Here is an 8,082-nt window from a genome sequence, read left to right as displayed (position 1 = left end):
GAAAATAATTTCGCCCCTACCCCACCCACCCCCGGCGCACTCCATTGCGCATGCCATTTCAATAGCGATAGGCCCATTCTGTGTTTGAAACAGCGACTGCAGTGTGACGAATGATTCCTATCAATTTTTTTTCTACAGAAGTCGCAATAAATCACTAAGTGCAGAGAAAACCCACAACTGTTTGGAATGTCTAAGTTATATTCACTTTGAATTCTTATTTTCCTATAATAATATGAACATATTGTAGAGGCACAGGAAATAATGTTTCTATAGGCATGATAAATTGAGTGCGTAGCGTTAGGACCCCCTCTCACATCGGGCGGCGAAAACACGACGGGATTTTCGGATGCGTTTTTCTTCTAATAATCTTAAAATATTTACCACCAATTAGATCAAGACAATCTGTTCAAATATTGCAAATGCCACAGTTGTTGTCGTTTGTAAACGAAGTGCGTATCTTTTGATTCACCCATCATACATGATTGTATGTTCAGGGGCCCGTTGCAGAAAGACTTGCAATCAAACGAAACTTTAAAAATCATGCGCAACTTGATTTTCAACCATAAAGTTATATAAACCTAAACACTAGAGGGCTCACTTGAGATAAATTCATGTTCCTTTTGATTTACGGCGGCCATTTTACATCAGGGCAACGGAGCACGCTAGCGCTAGCGCGCTAGCTACACACACAGTAGTGCAGTGGAAATTAGAACTGCTGCAGTCAGCTGATCGACGCGAAGACGACAAGAAGACGGCGACAATAAAAATGCCAAGCTCTTGTGCCTGCTATTGTTGCTCCAATCGTTGGAAGAGTGGAACGTCTATTTGTTTCCACCGGTAAGAAAACTCCCGTTGGTATAATGAATGTAAAAACTCCCTTGGCTGGGTTGGAAAGTTGATGTTCTCTTAGTCTTAATCAACTGCTACAATTTCTGTATGTGGGACTGAACAATTCCAATTGCTGTGTTTTGTGGGTCTGTACTTCTGAAGACGAAGCTGTGCACTACATTGCGAGTCAGAAAAAATGTTACACTTTAAATTAAGTATTCCTTTTTTAAAAGAAAATGTAGGATTCAGATAGAATTTCTAGCATATATTCTATGGATAGATAGATCTAGAGTCAAGATTAGATATTTATTCCTATCAGTGTCACTTGGTAAAATTTGTTTCTGTGTGTGTTGTTGACAATGAGTGACATTGTTGTGGTTGAGACGTGCGCAGCCATGCCCATGACAGCCATTGTCATGATTATTTGTAAAAGTGTCGAAACCCATTTGCGCCAAGTCAAGTGATTACCTGCTGAATCAGAGACAAAAAGCATTCACACAAACTTTGATAATAAACATAGATCCTGTAAATATGAGGTCTCGATCTACGCATAAACTTAACGCTCATTGTTTGTTTGAATATTTTTTTGCCTGTTTCAGCAGGTAATCACCTGACTTCGCGCAAATGGGTTTTGACATTTATCAAACATAGAAATTAGCCTGAATTAGTTGAATTTTTTTATGATTTAGCTTAGACCATAATGAGCTGCCAAAGTTTAACATACAAAAGTACTCTACTCATTACCTCAGCCTCAGGTGAGGGTGTGTTCGGTCCACTCCCTTCATGCCCTTAGGGTAGAGTACATGTAGTGCAGTGGAGGGTGACCCTTATAGAACTTGAACACACTTTTATGAAGTGCATTTGCAACTAATTTACCAAGTACATATTATTTTAATCCTGCAATAATCGTGCAATAGTAAGTGTCCCAAAAATATTTTAGCAGTGAAATGTCAAAGAGACTACATGTATATGAGTGTAATTTTTTTTTTTTTGGGGGGGGGGTAAACTTAACTTTTTCATGAATATCAAAGTGGAATCCAACCCAAATGAAAAGTTGTTTTTAGAGGAAAGATAAGAATCAGACAAGTTGATAGGTGCAAGACTTCAAATTGGCTGCACATGTGATGTTATAGTGATGTCAGGCATAGACTACTACTCTTCCATGTGCCCCAATACTTAAAATGACTAAAAATTATTTTTTCAAGTTTTATTTCAAATTATGTTTTTCTTTCATGTGGACATAAAACAATATGCCACCTGGGATACATATATATTTTGATTACTGCCCCAAGGCAAGGGAATAGCTACTTAACAGAAAACCACAAATCCCTGATAATTAGTGCATGGCCTATGAGGAAGTTATCCTTGCGCCTTGTCATAATTTACTTACACAGTAACCAATTTGAAATTTGCATTAATTGGCAAGATCTTAATTTTAAAGCAACCATAACTTTTTTATTGCTTGTCGGATTCCTTTCAAACTTTCACCAATCTGTTTTATTTATTTTCTCCTTTCCCACATAACATGTTATGACCAAGGTTGGATTCCCCATTTAATAAGGAAAATGAAACCGCACATTGCATAGAAGTGTGGATAAAGTCTTTTTTATTCTGGACTTAAACCTGTGTTTAGCATGTATGTATGAGATTACCATCCTCTGTGTTTTGAGAAAAATGAGTTTATCTTCTTGCATATTGAAGCTAAGAAATCTCATAGACAGTTGAAAAGAAGGTATTCCTTACTTTGTTTCATATTATATGTTTCCTCTGATGTTATTTTTCACTGCAGGTACATGTATTCATCCAAGGGATGACAGAGAAAAATACAGGCATACACTGACGGCACAGGCAGTCCCTTCTTTGTTTCTTTGTCATCCACCCCTCAAGCAGCCTGTCATCCAAAAGAGGAAGCCTCCCATCAAAAGAAGTCTGCCAACAGAGGATACAGTACCATCTGGGCCTTCACCCAAAAGGATTCACAATGAACATTCATTAATTTGAATGAGGAGTTGATGAAAGAAAAGCTGCAAGACACTCGGAAAAGGCTTGCTGAAACAATGAAGGAACTCAAGTTTGCGAAAAGAAAAATCAAGACGAGAGAGAAGACCATCTCATCTCTCCTTAGCAGCATTTTTATGATAAATAATATTTAGAAGATGAAAATGACCATTGTGAACAGCTCATTAGGCATTTCATTTTGCTGTACATTAAGATTGTTTCCCAACATCACGGCAGGCTGTTCACTCGTCGTTCAGCCATTAAAAAGGCCTCGTAAAAACCTATTGTGCACCAGCTCCAATCCCATGAAAGAATGTAAAGCTATTCTACACAGCGTTCAACAAAAAGTGATCGAATCTGTTTAATAGGCATAAGGTGTTTAAAGACCTAAAAGCAACATTTTATATCAATAATATTCAGAAGATGAAGGTGATCATTGTGTACAACAGCTCTTAAGGCATTTCAGTTCGCTGTACATTAAGACTGTTTCCCATCATTACAACAGGCTGTTCACTCGTCATTATGTTAATTTGTCTTCTTGATGGCTGATTGTTATTAACGAAGGCAATTTTGCTTCTAGGTCAGTAATTTTGACAAACCTGACTATAACAAGGACATTGGAACTCGGACAATTTGTTATTAATGTCACTAATCTCCCAGGATTCAGAAGTCAGGATTAAAAGAAAAAGAACATGAAGGCTTGTGATCAGCAAAATTACATTGTTATAACAGGGCTGTATGGTTATATCTGGGCCCCGTTGCATAAAAGTTACTATCATGGAAACTTTGCCACCCAATGGTAACTTTCAAGGGATCCTTGATTTTGATTGGCTGATGAGCATTGTTACCATGGTAGTTACCATTGGATGGTTAAGTTACCATAATGGTAACTTTTATGCAACGGGACCCAGATCACTTAATATTGAGTTTCAACAATATACATGATTTTAACTTTGAAATACATTTACTGTCATTTTCCTTACCAGAATTTTTCCAAAAAATGAAAATTGTTTTTTTGGGGTCCTCCATTTATCCTTCTGTCTATTTGACAGATCAGTTTTAAACTTTGATCATGTATGCATAAAGGGGTGAGGAGGATAGATATATTATCTACTTGCTTTATTGTTCCAGGATTAAGTCAAGAATCCAGTTACAAGATATTACTTTAGAACAATTGCCATAGGGGCTTTTGTTTTGTACATGTAGTCATGTACTACCATTTTTATACATGTACATCCCTTAAAATAATGATAAAAATGAATGAATAAATGAATGAATAATTGATTGAAAATCTGAATTAAAAAACTGTAATTCAAAAGCATTCGTATAAACAGTATAAACAATATGGGAGCAAAGCATATATCACTTGTATGATATTCTTTTGGATGTATACAATGCATTTTCTCAATGATAAGATTGCCATTTTGAGTATGTGTGTACAGTAAAATGGGGGCAAATTGGACACGGAGACATAACCTATGACTATGACATTTACATATTTTTGCTGAGCTGTTGGCTTTTTTGGAAAATATATGTTTATGATATGAAAGGAGTGGCGTAGAGGCATCACTTTATAACATACAAAAATATTTTCAATGAAACCAACTGAAAAAAAAATGATTTTGAAACTGTGTAGACTCACCCATGTTAACAATATGCCAACTTTTTGAAATTAAATAAAGACTCTGTCAGAAAGGTCACCAAAAACCAAGGGACATGTATGCCATCTTGGGCTTTCTGTTATGGTGTACAGTCCGACCTCTCTTATCCGGACACGTTGGGACCAGTACCAATCCGGATAAATCCCTTATCCGGATCTGGGAGACCCAATATTAAATACACGCAGCTGCGCTGCCGACTGCCTCCCCAGGCCACCGGCGGTAGCTACACTAAGTGGGCGTACGGTAAAGACAATATTCACTGCAGAGTCAGTGCAAATTATAGGCATTGTTTTTATGGAAATTAAATCGATCGATGGCCAAAACTCTTGGATAATTTACCTGCTAAAATGACTGAGGTATACATCGAGCATACCTCGAAAGAAAGAGAATGACTCGATGAAACCAAGTTTTAAAATTAGATCATCGCGACGGGTATCGCAGCTTCGCAATGTCAGCCATTGTTACACTGACTGTAGGCTCAAACATGATAGATGGCGCTGTCCGTATTGAGGCCTAAAGTTAGCTAGCAAGACATGTGTTGTTTTTCCCGCGAAGCAAAAAGAGAAACGTGATGAAATGTTTGTGCTGCACCCTGATTTACTGGAAATTATCATTCCTAAAGTTCTTTTGGTGATTTGGGTGAGATATTTTCATGAAAAATATGTTTGGTGTAGGGTGAATGTTGGGAAATATATTTAATCAAAGAGAGTTTACGTATAGGATTGAGTTTAGATTGAAATCTCATTTCCTCACGTACCGGTACAAGATTTAAAAAAAAAATCTCGGCAAGTGTGCGTCCGGATAATAGAGAGATCCGGATAAGGGGAGGCCGGATAAGAGAGGTCGGACTGTACTTGCATATTCCGGTATACAGTACATGCACATTTCTATATTAATGAAATATAATCTATATATAAGATGATATATGATATAAATATAATATGTATAATAATAATAATATATATAATAGAAATATAATATATATAATTGAACAGTTAACATTCTGCTGCTTTTTATAGAAGATAACTTTTTATTACAGAATAATTTTTGTACTGAAATACATGCATTGTTATGAGGTTTTATATAACAACAAAGCCCCCCCCAAAAAAAAAAAAATAATAATAATTTTAAAATAATTCAAAAGGAGGAAGGAGATAGGACAAGCAACATATCCTAGTTATGGGGCTATGATACAAGACCTCCACTCCCTTCAGAAGGCTCCATTGTTTGTGCTCTGACTATGGGTATTTATCTCTCTTCCTTTCTTAATTTTCAGATTATTCTTCATTCTCAATCTTTTTTTTCTGTACTTGGTCTTGATTATTTATTTTTCTGTATAATAACTACATTTGAATCATCTGCCGCCAGCCTATCAAGTTTGATGATGATGTTGATGATAATAAATACCATGTATTCCAATGCTGTAATACTATTAGACAATTCAGTTACTGATTCCTCTGCAACAAATTTTCTTTCCCCTTTTTTCAAGTAAACAAAAAAGTTATAATGGCAATTAAATGGCATTTAATAGTCTTGATTCTGTTCAATTGAAACTGACATGCATACCCCTTTTATTTTTGATCTCCAATGAATGAAAGAGGTGAAAATTTTTGTTTGTGTGTTTGTTTGGTTGTTTTTTATTGGTGGTGGTTGTGGTATTGGTGGTAGTGGAATTAGACATTGGATTGGAGGAAGATGAGAATTTTAGAGAGCTATTTATGTGAAGAAAAGAGGAGTGAGAAGATGGAAAGAAAATGAAATGATCTCGACTGAAACAATGAGCTTTGCTAAAAATAGCTTGTTTAGTCTATTTTTTTCTCGTGTACTATACAAATAAACTGTATTTGTCAAATTCTGTAACTTACGGAATTTCACCCATTCCAGTATAATTATGGGTATATTGTTCATGAAAATTTTCGGGGGGGGGGTCTTGTTTGAAATATCAACAGTGGCAGCAACATGATTTTGGAAATAGGGGGGGGGGAGCAGACTGAGGCGCATTCATGGCCGTATGCAGAATTTTTTCTGGCGCCAAGACACATACAATTTTCAAAGATTTTTCAAATTTTTGAAAGCGAGAGAACATAGCAAACGAGCTTGTCAGGGCGCTTTCTCATTTTCTGAAGTGAAATCGGAGGGTTTCATGCACACTTTGGGCGGATTTTGTGAAAATTTTCATTAAAAAATGTTAGTTAAAAGAAAAGAAAAAAAATCTCTCCCCCCCATGTACGACCGTGGGCGCATTTGCTATATATTTTTTGTTCAGTTGAAAAAAACCGGGGAAATGCCCTCTTTGTGATGCTACTGAAAATAACCTGGAACATTTGATTGGTGAATTGAGTCTCTAGAGCGGTTCATGTTGTACTGACATGGAATGATTTGGATGTTTTGTGTAGATATATTTTACAATGCATATAAATCTGGGCTTATACATTGACAGAATAATTGGTTACAAAAAATAAATAGATTAAAAAAAAACATCGTATTGATATGGGGAATGAGAGAGAGAGATACAGACAGAGAGCATAAACTAATAAACGACAGAAAAGGATCAAAAAAAGTTGGTGGAGATGGGAAAAAATATTTAGAGTTTACGAGACTTCGCACGTAGGTCTCGAAGTGCTTCAGTTATTCACAGTAGAAAGCATTGCTTTTATTTTCATCAATAAACTCTAAATACTGTTTTTTTATTTGCCTTGTTTTTTCTTATTCTTCCTGTCATTTCAAACTGTTTTTATTGGAGTTTTACTCTTAGCCTGCTCTTGACCCTCGACGGTCCCAATGCCTTTACACGTTGTAGCTTACGCGACTTCCGGGTTAGTTGCCTGATCCGCGCGTGCGAGCCCAACTTCAATTAGGGACCTTTCGTTTGTACGCGCACTATGGGGAGCGCGCGCTCTAGTTTAGTACGTATTTAACTCTATGTTTTCAACCAATCAACAGCGCGCATTTGGGACTTGCGATTGATTTTTGACTTGCGTTTAAACGCAACTCTTTCTCCCTTATAAAAAAAATTGAATGGTATACCATTGACTACCATTTATCATACACCATTGATATACCATTGGAATACCATTCGCACAGCACCCACCATACACCAATGGTATACCATTCAAGCCTCAATGGTATACCATTCAAACTAATTTAAATAATTCGGATGTTACTATTACCATATTCATGAGCACCATTTACCATTCATATACCATTGATCAAACACCATTCACCATTGATCTACCATATGGCCACTATAGACAGGTTTACCATTGACCACCATTCACCATTCAGCCACCATTCACTGGCCTACCATTTACCATTCAGCCACCATTCACTGGACACCATTGGCCTACCAATTGCCTTTCACCATACACCATTCGCCTACCATTGACCATACACCATTCATATACCATTCACCATACGCGTACCATACACTGTACACCATTCGCGTACCATTGACCGTACACCATTCGCGTACCATTCAACGTACACCATTCGTGTACCATTCATCGCTCACCATTCAACTACCATTCGCCGTACACCATACACCGTTCACCATTGATTGACCATTCACTTTACACCATTCTACCATACACCGTAC

General features: G+C 36.8%; 1 long non-coding RNA gene across 1 annotated transcript; it reads left to right on the top strand.

Moving 5' to 3' along the window:
* The first annotated feature begins 651 nt into the window (after positions 1-651).
* LOC121416866 lies at positions 652-4,524 on the top strand. Its single transcript, XR_005970261.1, has 2 exons — positions 652-837; positions 2,618-4,524. It is a non-coding gene; the product is annotated as an uncharacterized LOC121416866 (long non-coding RNA).
* The last annotated feature ends 3,558 nt before the right edge of the window (positions 4,525-8,082 follow it).

This window comes from Lytechinus variegatus, chromosome 6, assembly GCF_018143015.1.
Source record: "Lytechinus variegatus isolate NC3 chromosome 6, Lvar_3.0, whole genome shotgun sequence".
NCBI classification, from domain to species: domain Eukaryota; kingdom Metazoa; phylum Echinodermata; class Echinoidea; order Temnopleuroida; family Toxopneustidae; genus Lytechinus; species Lytechinus variegatus.
Note: the sequence above shows the minus strand (reverse complement) of the source record. Positions and strands in the feature narration are given on the sequence as shown.